The sequence below is a fragment of the Canis lupus genome, chromosome 28 (genome assembly GCF_003254725.2).
Source record: "Canis lupus dingo isolate Sandy chromosome 28, ASM325472v2, whole genome shotgun sequence".
Lineage (NCBI taxonomy): Eukaryota > Metazoa > Chordata > Mammalia > Carnivora > Canidae > Canis > Canis lupus.
The window spans coordinates 23,432,993-23,447,918 of NC_064270.1; the positions used below are offsets into that span (position 1 = coordinate 23,432,993).

Genomic DNA, 14,926 nt, shown 5'->3' on the forward strand with positions numbered 1-14,926 from the left:
CTTGCCCTCTGTCTGGGACCCATAAATCACAGCACAGAGAGCCAGAAGGCCTTTCCCGCTCAGATGCAGGGCGCGCCTCACTAGCAGGCAGAGCCAAATTCTGTCCTTTCGGCAGAGGAATCCGGCACATAGTGGCAAACATGTGGCACCCCTCCACACCACCGCCACCACCGAGTTCACAATGAAACACAGATGCCTGGCCCTGACCCGCCTTCCTCAGTATGTCCTACCCAGGGACCATGGGTTGGGTCATTTCTGACCTCCCCTCCTCTCCATGCTTCACTGACTGACCCTCTTCTCAGCCTCATCCCATGAAACATTTTCACGTGTGTATGTTGGGTTCATTTATTTGGCAAATATTTACGAAGCACCTACAGTGTGCCAGACCCAGGATGAAGAGCCAGGGACAAAGGACAAAAAGACATGCATGTCTATTGATCGGGTAAGGGGACGACATCACAGCCTATTTAAAATTACCACTTGGAACAAGTGCCATGAAGGAAGTTACAAGAGAACAATCTGAGAGAGACGGACAGATGCCTAATGTTGATGAGCACTGGGTCAGGAGGAGGAGGGTGTTCTGGGAAGGCCGCTCTGGGAACAGGCATTTGAAGGGAAGTCTGTGGGATGATCAAGAGGACAGGTGGAACAGGTGGCGTGCCCAGAGCAGCAGGACATGATGGGCCACCTTATTCTAGCTACAATTTTGAATGCCATTTATTAAGGGTTTGTATCAGTCCCCTGGGGCTGCAATAACAAAGTACCACCAACTGAGCGGCTTAAAACCACTCACATTTATTCTCTCACAGTTCTGGAGGGTACGATCTGAACTCTGGGTGTTGGCAGGGCCATGCTCCCTTCGATGGCTCTAGGGAAGAAACCTTGGCATTCCTCGGCTTGTATGCATCACTCCAATCTGCCTGTCTTCACGTGGCCTTCCTCTCTGTGTCCTCTCCTCTTCTTCTGAGGACACCAGTCATTGGGTCTAAGGCCCACCTTCCTCCAGCAGGACCTCATCTTAATCACCCATGCAAAGAATCTATTTCCAAGTAAGGTCACATTGTGAGATCCCAGGTCGATGTGAGTTTTGGGGCAACTGGTCAATCCACTACAGGATTTTAGGCCGGGGGTGGGTATGATAGGCTTTATGTGTCATATCTCTGACTCTGGCTGCTGTGTGAGGGATGGATTAGGGTGAGAATGAGGGAAAGTAAGAGTCTGAGGAGCAGTGGGTGGGGTGGGGATGGGGCTGGGGCTGGGGCTGGGCTGAGAGATGGAGATAAAAGGATAATTCTAAATCTGTCTTGGAGGTTGAGTTGACACCATTGGCCATGGATGGGATGTGAGGGACAAAGGAGAGGGATTAAGAATTTCTCCCTGTTGTTTGGCCACTGAACCAGACACACTGTGAGGGTATGAAATGACATATTTCTTCCCTAATTGCCATGTGTTGGTGGGTGGCTCACAGAGCACACAGTTCTGCTGCCAGGACAGGAATCCCAAGTGAGCATGAGGCCACTGTCTCCACTTGCAGCTGTCCCCTCCAGTCTCCGTCTTTGGCTTGTGTAGGGCTTTCCATCCTGCAGGAACGGCAGAGAGCAAACCCACACTCCTGACCTTTCCCCTGCCCCCCTCCTATTTCCAGGGCAGTCTGGGCGTTGGGGTCACTGCTGTCACTTCAGCATTATGCCAGTGTGGCACACCAGCCCCCAGGACCTTCGGGCCAGAACCAGAGGCTCACATCTAACTCATCAGCTCTGGCAAAGAGCTGGCACTGAATGATGGGGGGGCGCGGGAAGAGAAGGCTGGATGCTCAGGACCCGATGTCAAAATACGAGCAAGGGAAGGAGGCAGCAGGAGGAATCTAGTGTGCAGACACCACAAAGAATTCTGTTCCCACTGAAGAAGGCATTTTTGAGGCAGCATCCCAGGGACTGGCTTTGAGAAGGGGGTACTTCTGTGGCTTCTGGCTTTCTCTTTGGCAGGTGCCTTAAAGCAGTTTTGCAACTTTGAGAGGAGCCTGTGAACAGTGGAAAGCAGTGGTTACCGGGTCGTGGCCAAAGGGGAAAGAAAGTAGTGCACAGGTGGATATACATGTGTGCACACACACCGGCACACACGTGCACACACACACACAGGTTGCTTGGCAGGCCGCCTTTTGATTTTGTGCTTAAAGAATGCCAGAGATGCAAAAAATGCACCTGAATGGGAGCAAGCCTCCAGCTCCAAGTACCAGACCTCCAGATTACAGGAAACACAGGGGACAGAGGAACATGCATACGGACCCCTGAGGATGCCAACGGCAAGAGCCAGGTGTGGGAAACCACACAACAATGCACGAGATGTCTTAACAAATACGTTGCAAGGCAGGCACGTGGTGGGGGAAAGAAAATGTACAGCTCGAGAGAAACTTAAAAGGCCTAACTGCTTGCAAAGTGTGGCTCTTGCTTGGATCCTGACTTGAACAAACCAACTGGTAAAAAAAGAAAAAAAATTGAGGCAGTTGAATGTTGAACATCGACGGAGAACGACTGCTGTTTTTAGGTGTGATAATGCTATTGTGATTATGTTTTTTAAAGAGTCATTATCCTTCAGAGCTGCCTGCTGAAATATTTATGGATAAAATGATCTGATGTCAGGGATTTGCTTTGAAATCATCTGGAGGTGGAGGGAGCAGGGAGGAAACAGACAGAACAGAATTGGCCCAAACTTGGCAATTATTGAAGCCGGCTGACGTGAGTGTGGGGCTTTGTTATGAGCTTCTCCCCACTGTTGTGTGTGTTTGAAATTTCCCGTGATGAACAGAATTTTTTTTTTTTAAAAAGGAAAACAAAAGGCCTCTGCCCTGCCACTGACCAGCTGGGGGCCCCTGGCCACTCCAGCTCCCCCAGAGCCACTCGTCTCAGGGCTACTGATTCCTGCTCGCAGGGACTAGAGTCTAGTGAGAGCTCCAACATGTCACTTAACTTCTGCTATTTATTTGTCCTTTAGTTGGTGGTTCGTCTCTGTTTCTCCCGGGACATTCTCAATGGGGTATCACACTCCTGGATTACCCTCCATCAGAGTTCAACTATTTTTCACGTCCTCTAAGAAGCCTGGCTGTTGACCCAACTCAGCCAAGGTGAATCCCTCCTCTGAGCCACCCTGACACCCAGCCTGGGCTTGCCACAGTGTGTACCCACCAACCTTACATGGTAATGGCCTGTCCCCAAGCTGTCCTCAGCACCTAGCATGCAGTAAGCACCCAGTGAAGGTTATTTGACCAGGTGAACAAATGAAACCAACAAGCCTTTGTGAAGAAAGAACCCTGAAGATCTAGAGGCAGAAATCTGCTTCCTGAGCCTTGTCTGTCTCTGCTTTGCTGTGTGGCCCTGGGCAAGAATCTAAACCTCTCTGAGCCTCTCCTCCAAGAAAGTCCCACTGACTGTCACACTGCACTACAGAATGAACGGCAATCCGGCCAGGGCCCACCACCTCCTGGTGTGTGGTGAACCTGCATAGATAATGCAAACGCTCTACCCATCCTGGCCTTCAGAAGCATGCCTGCTGCCTCCAAGCCACAGGCCTTCCCTTCATTAGACTCCCTCGTGTTCCACACACTCTGCACAAAGTGCCCGAGCCCTGGACAATGTCCATCATGATAATGGTGATAATCATCCCCCAGTGACATTTGAAATCAAATATATTAACATTTCAGACAAGCCCTATACACAGGGAGGGTTTAGTTTCAAGCCCTGAGAAATGGCTGCTGGGGATTAGCACAGAAGGAGCATCCTCCAGCTGCCGGAGTAGAAGCTGGGAGGAGAACACGCAGCCTGCCCGGCATGCCCACAGCCCACACTGCTAAGGCCTGGGGGCCCAAGAACTTTCTGCATGCCCCGTACCCGGGCTGGCAATGTTCAGAGGCGCTGGTGGCAAGAGCCACCCAGAGAGACCTCTGCACACGCAGCACCTGTGCCTGCAGCTGTGGGGACGTCAGTGGGCCCGTGGGACACGCAGGCTCCAGCAGCCCAGGACCGTGGCTCTGCCCGCGCCCTCCAGGGAGCCCGGCCCTGTGGTTAAACATCCTCCTTGGTGTTTTCCTGGCCCAGAGCAGCCTGGAGGAAACAGTTTTGGAAGTCGGAGCAGAGCCGGCTCCAAGGGTTGGTTCTCCAACAGTGGCAAGCCAGGGTGGCCACCGGGCCAAACCTTCTCATCCCATAGTCCTCCCCGCCTGTCTGAGTCCTCCTCCTTGCTGTCGAGGGCAGCTCACTGCCCTCTCCACCTCCTCCGGCTCTCCGTCCTCCTGCAGGTGCTGTGGTCCCACCCGCCCCCCAAGGTCCCCCACCCCAGCCGGGCCCTCCTCCCCAGCCCTTCAGCTGCATCTTAGCCCGGCCACAGCACCTTCTCACCCACGCATCGTCCGCCAGGGCCTTGCCACCACCCCAGGCGGCGCACCGGGAGCCGGCCCCCAGGAGATGCACGGGTCTAGTGCATCAGATGAGCTCCAACTGAGTGCAGCACCCAGCTCGGCCATAGGACAGAGGGACAGACAGGCCTGGGGCAGGGGCTCCCCGGGGAATGTCACCCTGCAGGGAGGAGGCCGGAGGCACCACAGGATCCTGGACAGGCAGATCCGACTACACACACAGGGGCTAACTTGCGGAGCCCTGCTAGTGTCCACCACAGCAGCCAAAGCCCCTGAGAGGGGGCCCTGGCCAGGGGTCCCCACTCTAGGGCTCCCCAGCCAATAGTGGGGCCAGCGCTGGGCTGCGGGAGGCCCAAGGAAGCAGCAGCCACGTTTGAGCACCAGAGCGGAGGAGGGGGTGCAGGGCATGCCAGGCAGCAGGTCCAGGCACTACAGTATTTCCATCCTGAGGTCCCTGAGACACCCCAAATCTCACCCACTACCAGCGGGCCTTGCAAGCCCCCGCTGCAGGGTGCTGGCGCCCTCTAGCGGCACAAGTGCCGCGGGCCCCTTCCCTGCAGCGGGGAGGACAGTCACCCTCCCAGAGGCAGGGCCACAGCACACTGTGCAGCTGGGACACTGTCCTTGGGGCTTCCAGTCCCTCCCCCGTCCCCTCCGCAGCGATTGCCACCTCCCGCAGATGCAAAGTTCCACGTCCTCGCTCCCACCATCCCCAGCTTGCTCGGTGGATCCCAGTTTTAGGAAGGTGCAAAATTACCGTAAACAACGCCCAACAGGCCTTCTCAACAGGAAGGCAAAAGCTTGGTGAGGAGTGAAGTTGGGGTATGATGCAGGCTTCCAGGAAGTGTTCCTGGGCCGCGTGGGAGACACCCACTGTCCCCTTCTGCAGGGCAGTCTGGACTACCCTACTATTCCTAGAGCACTCACTCTCTCCAGGGGAAGAAGCATGCAGGTGGCGCCACAAAGAGAGAACACCAGGGGCCTGGAGCCCACTGCTTATGCAATAGCGTTGAGGGCCAACTGGGCTGAGCCCTGGGGAGCACAGAGCAAAGGCCGAAAGAGATGCCGAGCCTGGCCCCTCACTCTCTGCAGCCACCGCAAGCATTCCTCACCTGGTGGCAGGCAGCGAAGGGGACCCTGCTCCAGCCCCATTGGCACCCATGACCCCAACGGTATCAACCCTTGCTGCTTGCTTTGCCCAAGGGAGGCCCCCCCAAAATGCTTTCTGGGACACAATTCATCAAGCACTTCTGGAAGTGCCTCTGGAAGTTTCGAGTCTACGAATCAAATGTCAAGTCGATGGTCCAGGCCACACTGCCCCTTTTGCACCCACCCCAGAGCTGGCGGCTCCATCATGTCACCCTTCGCTTCCCAGAACACCTCCCTCTCAGTATTCCAGGAGGCTATGTCCCCTCCAAGCCAACAGAGTTGGTATTCGACTTGACAGGAGACCCCATCCCTTTGTGATAGGGAAGAGCTGCCTGTCAATCTCTAGAGCATACCCCAATGGGCCTGCTTCCCCAGCTCCTCCCCACCATGTCCCAGATACCATCATCCTCGGTGCGGTGTGGTTTCCTTCCTTCCCCCAGGCCACTGCACACCAAGCAGCAACAGTACCCTCAAAAAGGTCTAAACTCTATTGATTTCCCTTTGGTGACTTCCTGCCTTGTGCTCGGGTGCTGGGCTCCAGCCTTCATCCCTCCTCTCTATAGCCCAGTACCTTCCCGTCCTCGAGCCCTCCTCGTGGTGTCCCCTGGGCAGGAGCACCCCACTCCTGAGCCCCCTTGCAAAGCTGGCTCTTGTCAGCCATAAGGCTCTCAGCTTAGCTGTCCACTTGCTCAGAGAAGACTCCCCTAGTCTACACCCCACAGTGACGCTCTCTCACAGCACCCCATTAGCTTGGTTCACTGCACACATCCTCATCTATGCTTTATTGACACTCCCACTCACTCCTTTTAGACCTAACTCAGCACCTGGAACATAAGCTCCGTGAGGTCCGGGATGCCAGGGTTGTTCACCATTGTATCCCCAGCACCCCGCTGCACAAAGAAGGTGCTCAGTGGAATGGTTGAAAGTGTCCAGTGCATAGGAGAGATGCAACGAGGTTTGGGAAGAAGGAACGCTCACTTCCAGGGGACCCAAGGGCAAAAGATCTGATGGTGCAGAGGTGGTGGCAAGGCTGCAGAAGCGAAGGCACAGAGGAGGGGTGGCTCGAGTGGTTGGGCTTGACTATGCTGGGGGTGAGGGCAAGGACAGGGCAGGTGGTCTCGGAGGGCTCTGGGAGGTGTTAGCAGAGGAGCAGAAAGGCTCATGGAAAACCCACAGGGGGACCAGAGAGAGTGACAGAGGGGCCAGAGCCTGACCCAACACAGAGGACGAGCAGAGACTCAGCTACAGACATAAGGCCCAGGCGGCGGTGACCCGGCTCCCTCGGGCCTCACCATCCTCATCCTTGTCCGGTGGGACGGCAGACAGGAGAGAGGCAAAGGGGGACCGGGAGCGAGGCCGCCCCTCTTATCCCACCGGCAGGGGCTGTCTCTCTCCCCTTTCCTCCACTTGGAGGATCCGTCCTGAGGTCCCACCTGCGGCCCTGGCGGCTAATCCCGGGCCGGAGCCCTACGTGAGGTTCTAGCACCACCTCGTGGACAGAGCTGGAACGCGCTGCATCCTGGTCCAGGTGGGGCCGGATTCCGGGCCCCCCAGACCCGGGACCTCAGGAAGGCTGAGGGCGCTTGGGAAGCACAGACCACTCTTCCTGAACACGCTGCCTCTGTCACTGGGGCTGGCATAGATCATCTGCGTGGAGTGCTCCCGAGGTCTCCGGCTGAGGGAGAGAGTGGGCAGATGCAAGTAGATAAAGCCAAGGGTCCCGGGGAAAGTTTCCGAGTCATCTGGAAAGGGACACATCCTTTACAGAATTAGCATTCATTATTTTTTAAGATTTTATCTATTTGACCGAGAGAGAGAGAGCACAAGCAGGGGGAGCGGCAGAGGAAGAGGCATGGGGCCCAACTCAGTGCTCCATCCCAGGACCCTGGGATCATGACCTGAGCTGAAGGCAGACGCCTAACCGACTGAGCCACCCAGGCTCCCCAGAGCTAACATAAAACATTTTCTAGGTGCCAGACTTGGTGCTAACTGCTTCCTGAAGCTGCATTATTTCACAGCATCCCCTATGGGTGGAGAGGGGGAATCAAGGAACAGGTGGGAGGTCTCTGGGCTGCTGAGTAGGGAGCTGGGACTTGAACCCAGGGAGCCTGGGCAGATTCTAGGTGCTGACTGAATCAAAGCTGTGGACACCTCAGGCATGTCAGGAAGACCATGAACCAAGAAGCCCCCAGACTCCTGGGTGGGACCCTACCTGTTCAAAACTCTGTTGGCAGTTCAAGAAATGTGAAGAAAGCCATGAATGTGGAGTAACCATGACTTCCTGGTCATGGCCTTCTTTTCCTCATCCAGAGGCCCCAGATTTGGGATTGGCCCATCTGTCACACTCAATACCAGCCCTCGCTTCCCCTCTTGAAATACCTCTCTGGCCCTGAGTGGGCGGGATTAAGTCCTGAGGCAGACGTGTGGGTCCTGGGAGGCAGGCTTCAAACCTAAGGGGTGACCATAAGGCCCCATTCCGGGTGTATCATCCTGCTCTCCCTCCCACCACCCTCACCCCTAACCCACCCCCGAATGTAGTGACCCTGGGGACTTACCACACCCAGACTGTGAAAGTCAGGCACTCAGGAAGACGCTCAAGGTCAAGGAAGCCCTGGGGCTTGGTGGAAAGAGCAGAGGTTCGAGCACCAGAGCAGGGCCATGTTTCCCTTAAGAAGCTTGAGGTGTTTCTGGAGACATTCAAGCCTCCACTTCTTCATCTGTAAAATGGGGAGGGGCTGGCTATGCCTGGAAAGCTGTTAGCTCAGAGACTGGCAATTAGTTCATGCTCAATATGTACCATTTTATTCTCCCCTGAAAAAAATAAATTTCCCATCTGCACATTCAGATGGCTTTCTTTTTGTCATTTTAAGTAAAGACATGCATTTAGAGGCATTACTCAGTATTGAGGGGAAAAAATTTTAAAACTGCAAGCGCTGTGATTCAGTGACCCCTGACCATTGGCCACAGTGACTCCTGACCCTTGGTCAGGGGACAATCAGGTTGGCGGGGGGGAACTATAGCAAACTTAAAGCCACAGGCCTCATCTAAATGGCCTCTATTCCACTTGATGGGATGAGCACTGGGTGTTATGTTATATGTTGGCAAATTGAACTCCAATTAAAAATAAATTAAAATAAAATTAAAATTAAAAAATAAGTAAATGGCCTCTATTCATTTCAACCCATTGTTCAACCCACTGGAATGCAGACCCAGTGCTGAGAGATCTTCTAGTAATCTCAACAAAAGCCAGAATTTCAGAATTTAGAAATCTTTTGATACCTTGAACATTGACTCCATTTGTTTGGCACTTCACAGTTACCAAGCTAGGCGGGTCTGCGGGACGAATTAAGCCCACAGGTGACCCATGGGCATGGGCCTTGCACGTGAGCAACTTAATAGTTTCGTGAAATTTAATTATCAAGTGAGATTTTACAAGGATTCCTGTTCCCACGGCCTGATTCTCACCTTTCCTTCCAGACCCAGTTGAAGACTGACTCTGCCAGCGACCCCCTCGGGCACTACCACTCAACCTCCCACAGCAGCTCCTGCGTTTGCCTCCAAGTAACTTCTCTTGGGAAAAGTCCTGTGTCTTCTAGGAGACAGGGAGCTGCTCCGGGGTGAGTGCCACACTTTGCACTTTGTATCCTGTCCCCTGCCTATTAAACTCTGTCAGTGTTGGCTGCGGATGACAATAACACTCCCCGAACATTTGCCACCCTGAGTTCTTTTTTTTTTTTAATTTATTTTTTATTGGTGTTCGATTTACTAACATACAGAATAACCCCCAGTGCCCGTCACCCATTCACTCCCACCCCCCACCCTCCTCCCCTTCTACCACCCCTAGTTCGTTTCCCAGAGTTAGCAGTCTTTACGTTGTCTCCCTTTCTGATATTTCCCACACATTTCTTCCCCCTTCCCTTATATTCCCTTTCACTATTATTTATATTCCCCAAATGAATGAGAACATATAATGTTTGTCCTTCTCCGACTGACTTACTTCACTCAGCATAATACCCTCCAGTTCCATCCACGTTGAAGCAAATGGTGGGTATTTGTCATTTCTAATGGCTGAGTAATATTCCATTGTATACATAAACCACATCTTCTTTATCCACTCATCTTTCGTTGGACACCGAGGCTCCTTCCACAGTTTGGCTATCGTGGCCATTGCTGCTATAAACATCGGGGTGCAGGTGTCCCGGCGTTTTCATTGCATTTGTATCTTTGGGGTAAATCCCCAACAGTGCAATTGCTGGGTCGTAGGCCAACATGCATATGAGAAAATGCTCTGCATCACTTGCCATCAGGGAAATACAAATCAAAACCACAATGAGATACCACCTCACACCAGTGAGAATGGGGCAAATTAACAAGGCAGGAAACCACAAATGTTGGAGAGGATGCGGAGAAAAGGGAACCCTCTTACACTGTTGGTGGGAATGTGAACTGGTGCAGCCACTCTGGAAAACTGTGTGGAGGTTCCTCAAACAGTTAAAAATACACCCTGAGTTCTGATCTCTCCAAGCACCTTGTTGATCTTTCTCACTGGCAAGCAGCGAAAGAGGCAGGGCAATGTTTATAGATCATTCCTCATCACCATCTCTGAACACGGATCTCAAACTGGGAACTAGCAACGTCAGGTTCTCTAATTGCTCCACTCGCTGGTATGCCAACACATTGGTTAGTCGAATTTACCAGTCTTTGGAAACACTCTTCACATTGCTTTGTAGCTCAGCATCTAGCCAACGACATGTAGCCATGATGGCTGTCTTAGTCTGGGCTCCCCTAAGAGCGGCTCCTGAGACAAGAACTGGTCTACAAGTCATTCACGTGTGAGCTGACACCAGGAAGCACCAGCAAGGGATGGGCAAAGAGACAGGGAAGAGAGAAAGCCAAGAGAAAAGTATAATGAGTGGTCACTGCCATGGTCAGTGGAGGTTAAGCCCATTGGAGATCCTCTGAAGTCTTCCCATGAGGGGCAAAAAAGCCAACCTCTTATCTTCTGGTTCCCACCCCTTCTTGGTTGAGGGTCACTCTTGGGATGTTAACACCCCAGCACTTCTGGCTTGCTCTGTGGGCCCTCACACTTCCCAGTCAGAGATTGCCCTCAGCAGGAAGATACAGGCAGACAAGGAGTGCCGGAACATTCGGGGGTGACCCCCGGGTGGCCAGGAGGGTATAGGCAGAGTCCTACAGAATCTCTACAAGAACTCTGCCTCCAGAAGACCCCATTCCATGACACTGAGAGAATGAATTATACTTGCAAAGCATCGTCCTCTGGCCCATCTTGCTTCCCCATGATAGGCTTGGGGCTGTGACCCTTTGCTGGAGTTGGCAAATGGGAGAAACCGTTTGCCCAGAGTGATATAAATGGTCACTGACTCTAATTTGCAGATTTGCTGAACTTTATATCACTAAAGGCCTTGCCAGGGAGTTACTTCACATAGCAAAGCATTTCATCCTTGCAAATTGTTTTGTAATTTTTAAGTTGATTTCCTCACATCTTTTCGGGAATGTGTCTAGTTCTTGGTGTCATCCGTCTCGGTATGCTGGCGGGTCCTCTTTGTTACAGAAACCCTATATTGGGTGTCTGGCCCATTCTGGCCCCTTCCAGGGTCTTGAAATCCGAATGCCCTTTCTGACAAGTACTCTTTCCACCTTTACACTTCACCTTAATTTATGTAAAACTATTCCTTGGGCAGTGGCAAGATTTAGTTGTTAATAAAACTGAATTAAAACAGCAGCCACGGACACAGCATTGATGCTGACCCTCCCAGGACAACAGATTAGAGAACGCAATGAATTTTCAGTGAGAATGACCTCAATGGAAGGCTGCTGCCAATAAAAATTAAGTTTCCTCCTTGATCAAAAACAATGGCTGTGTTCCACTCCCCATCTGAGATAGTCGTTCCAAATTAATTTGCCTGCTTTGTGCCTACCGTGAGCGGGAACGTCAGTGGGGAAAAGTTAATGAGGCCGGAAGGCTCCCACCGAGCAGATTCCATACAACTGCCCAATTCGGATAGAAACAAACTCTCCATGAAAAATGACTTGTGGTTTTGAGCCTTATAGCATTACGTAGCTCTGACCCTGTTGATATCATTACTGGCCCAGGAGTCAGATTTAGAAGTGATTGATTCCATAGGGGAGGGGATGTCTCCTGACCCCAGACGGAGGGGCCAGGGCTGCAGGCTGTGCTGGGGGAGGGCAGGGTGGAAACGCCACCTCCTCTCCGCACCAGAGACAGTGACTTTTCCAACCTGGTGAACACAGCAGAAGACTTCACAGTGAGCCCAACCAAAGCCTGCCCGGTGCTCAAAACGCCTCCCAAATAAATGCCATCTGCAGATTCGCTTTCAGTGTTATTAGTTCTCTCTTCCAGACATGGACTGGCCAGGGAGGCGGAGTGCCCTCAGGAGCATTTGTAAAACAAAGTGCTGAGGATAGCATTTTTTTTAATTTATTTTTTATTGGTGTTCAATTTACTAACATACAGAATAACCCCCAGTGCCGTCACCCATTCACTCCCACCCCCCACCCTCCTCCCCTTCCACCACCCCTAGTTCGTTTCCCAGAGTTAGCAGTCTTTACGTTCTGTCTCCCTTTCTGATATTTCCCTCACATTTCTTCCCCCTTCCCTTATATTCCCTTTCACTATTATTTATATTCCCCAAATGAATGAGAACATATAATGTTTGTCCTTCTCTGATTGACTTACTTCACTCAGCATAATACCCTCCAGTTCCATCCACGTTGAAGCAAATGGTGGGTATTTGTCATTTCTAATGGCTGAGTAATATTCCATTGTATACATAAACCACATCTTCTTTATCCATTCATCTTTCGATGGACACCGAGGCTCCTTCCACAGTTTGGCTATCGTGGCCATTGCTGCTATAAACATCGGGGTGCAGGTGTCCCGGCGTTTCATTGCATTTGTATCTTTGGGGTAAATCCCCAACAGTGCAATTGCTGCATTTGAAAACCAGTCCCACAGCCTGCTGGCAACACGACCTGGACTAAGCGCTCACATTGCTTACCTCTGAGGGTCCTGAGAACCACCACCAAGTGATCGGCATGGCTCTTGACATACAGGATCCTAAAAGTACTTTCATAGGATCCGTTTGCACACTGGCCCTTGTACACTGCAGGCCAAGAGACACCGAAGAAAGAGGCAGAGCACTCCAGATTGGTAGGTGGCCGCCTTCAACAAGCAAGGGAACTTAGGAGGCTTTTCCTGGGCAATGGCAAGAATGGGAGATCTCTACACTCACCTGTGGGAATCTTAAAAGCTCACGTAGAGACCTTCACTGGGTTCACAGAAGCCCTCCAGACAATCTGAACAACACCTTTTCCTCTCAATGCTACATCCTTGAGATGGCTGCTCGGGTGGGAATAGTAGGGGAAATGTACTTTCCAGAGACAAAGGAGGGGACAGCAAGAGGGGAAGGAGCCTCCCATTGCCCTGGTTCAGCCTGCAGGTCAACTGGAGATCATGTTCTCTCAATAACCTCTGACATGTATGGCAATCACTGCTGAGTTTTGGCTCTGCACCATAACAAATACACAATACGTGTAGCCAACTCTAGCCATCTTCAATCTCAGAGGCTCTCCTCCTGCCTCACTGTGTGCAAGCAGCATGGTGGGAGAGGGCTTGTGCAAAATCCTCTGAGCGAGTCACATCACCTCAGTGCACAGGGACACCCTCACAATGCATTCTCGAAGAAGACCTTAGGTGGAATGAATGTGGAAGTGTTTTGTGAATTGGAAACGTTGCTCTTGGGTGGGATTTGCTCTTCTCTGCTTCCGATTGAGGACAGAAAAGTTTAGCTCTGAAAGGGAAATGAGGAGTCACCCAACATTCAGCCCCATTTTCCAGAGGAGGAAGTTGCCCATGCTCACACAGGAAGGTGATGAAAGAATCTGGAACAGAAATGACATCATCTGACCACCAGCCACATGGAATGCAAACCAGTAAGTGAAATGACCCAAAGGCCCTACAGTAATGTCAAGGTGATTCCTGCACTTAGTGTGAAACTTGGAAAACGACATGACAAAGTGAAACAAGAAGAAAGTTTATTGGCTCCAGCAAAACAATGGAGAACACTTATTATGAAAAACAATAAATACTGATTTGAAGGGCTATATAAAATTTGCTCACAGAACAAAACTTGGACAAGCCTTCTTTGGATAAATTGAGTGCTGAGAATCCCCCAGATGACAAGTCACACAAGGCAGAAGGTATGCCTGCCCTCACCCGCAGAGATGGCTGAGCAATGACAAGGCTCAGTATCACCATTGCCCAAGGTAGATACACCCCAACATGCATAGATGGGCCAAGGCCCATTATCCCATAGCCCAGCTTGGACAAGCTGACTTGATGGCTTTCATGCTTTCCTGAGAAGAACCCATTTTGGAAAGGGTATTTATTACCCATCTCTGTCCCTTGTTTCCATTTCCTGAGTACAAAGTGAAACTCCCAATTTTTGCCAAGGCTGTGTATCTAAAGCAGGGGTTCTCAAACCCTATGAATCAATGAGAGTTTGTCAAAACAGATTGCTGGGCACTGGGGTGGAGCCAAAAGTATTTGTTTTTCCAACAAGGCCCCAAGTGGTGCTGATGCTACTTGTCTGGTGATCTTCTTGAAAACCACTGATCAACAGAGAACAGCCATATTCAGTCCCTCCTTGAAATCCTCTTCACAGGCCCCATGTTGTTCTGGTTTTTCCTTATTAGATAAAAGGAGACTGGTAGCTCTCTTCTCCACCCACCATGCATGCCTAGAATCATACAAATAGAAGCAGGGATATTTTGCTCACCCTTTGAACCATAGAGAAATAATGAAGCATATTCATTTGGCCTCAAACCCTCCAAATGTACTAGAAGAGATGGACTTAATGGAACTCTGAAAAATTGAGAGATTCTTTGGAGAACTCCCGGGCTGTTTCTCCACAGTCTCTCCATAAGTGCTCAGATCAGTTCAATTATAAACATTTCCTTACAAGTAAATTTGAAGATGCTGAAAGTTCTCAGGTGGTAAACCCCCGAGTGTATTTGAGAAAAAAAAAAAAAAAAAAGAGAGAGAGAGAAAGAAAGTAGTGGAGTACTAACAACAGTGGCCAAAGTCTTGGTGGGACAGTGTTTAGAAAGTTTCTTCCCCTCTTTGACCAAGTTTTAGTTGAAAGAGTGTAGCCAAAACTGTAACCAAAGGAGGCACTACGTTTCCAGAAAAATCTCAAGGAAAAATACTGCAAGCAACAGTAGTAGCAGTTGGATCAGGTTCTAAAGGAAAAAGTGGGAGAGATTCAACCAGTGAGTGTGAAAGTTGTAGGTATAGTTCTTTGCCCAGAATATGGAGACACCAAAGTA

The 14,926-nt window shown here is 51.2% G+C and overlaps 1 long non-coding RNA gene across 1 annotated transcript; it reads right to left on the reverse strand.

Moving 5' to 3' along the window:
• Positions 1-327: 327 nt before the first annotated feature.
• LOC118352682 (uncharacterized) lies at positions 328-7,896 on the reverse strand. Its single transcript, XR_004810212.2, has 2 exons — positions 7,770-7,896; positions 328-2,020 (listed from the first exon to the last, which is right to left on the reverse strand). It is a non-coding gene; the product is annotated as an uncharacterized LOC118352682 (long non-coding RNA).
• Positions 7,897-14,926: the final 7,030 nt, after the last annotated feature.